Raw genomic sequence first — 919 nt, forward strand, 5'->3', positions numbered from 1 at the left:
CCCCCCCCCCGAATTTAGATTGGTTACTGTGGATTTCATTTGTCTTGTCAACAAAAGCTGGCACTCCAAATACAACCAACACAAGCTGTTAATAAGATGAAACTGAGTTTATTGCTTAAAGAACACTGCTTGGCAAAGCTTTGGCACTGTCTCAGAGAGGGGAAGGTTATGTCAGAATTTGTTGAGAATTGGAATTTTGGTTTAAGGCAGGTCTTTCAGTTCAAGGTCTTGAGTAAGATTGGGTAAGAACCATAGTTCAAAATTGGTGCAAACATCAAGGTAAGGGAATTCAGAGACTCTCGGTGGAGAAACTGTTAATGTTCAAACCGTTTGCCTAGGCTAGTCCAGGAAGAGTAAATAACTGACAATGAAGGCAAAGTGCTGTAGGCAGTAAGCTGTGGCTTTGGTTCTCAACATCCAGGCTGAATGTGGGGGTAGATTGTTTTGGCTTTCACTCTCATCTTCATGAATCTATTCACCCATGTGAGAAATATTTAATAATGTCCCAGACACTGTAAGGCAGAAGCACGTGGTGAAGAATAAGGCAGAGTCCCTGCCCCATGGAGCTGATAGTCTAGTGGCAGAAATAGACATTAAACAAGTAAACGAATTAAACTGAAATTCAATTAATAAATTGCAGTGAAGAAAATACGGTGAGGGTGTACAGTGACTGGGGTGGTGGAGAGGGCTATTTTAGATGGCGTGGGTGGGGAAGACCTCACAGAGGCAGAGGTATTTGAACTGGAACCTCTGCAGGAGGGAACCAGCCACGGGAAGGTCTGGGAAAGGTTGCATTTCTGAGGAAAAGGAAGTGTGTACAGCCCAGGTTGACTGTGAGCCAGAGAAAGGGTGAAGGCAAACGAGGACAGAAAGGCCAGGTGCAGACCGCATGTGGCATTCGGAGCCAAGATAAAGACTT

The 919-nt window shown here is 44.6% G+C and overlaps 1 protein-coding gene across 1 annotated transcript in view; it reads right to left on the minus strand.

The window, feature by feature from the left end:
- Positions 1-919, minus strand: part of ACOX1 (acyl-CoA oxidase 1, palmitoyl) — a gene marked incomplete at its 3' end in the record, with an annotated part of 26,934 nt that overhangs the window by 24,850 nt on the left and 1,165 nt on the right. The gene's annotated exons all lie outside the window — the stretch shown is intronic.

The sequence above is a fragment of the Propithecus coquereli genome, unplaced genomic scaffold, assembly GCF_000956105.1.
Source record: "Propithecus coquereli isolate 6110/MARCELLA unplaced genomic scaffold, Pcoq_1.0 Scaffold76, whole genome shotgun sequence".
NCBI lineage: Eukaryota > Metazoa > Chordata > Mammalia > Primates > Indriidae > Propithecus > Propithecus coquereli.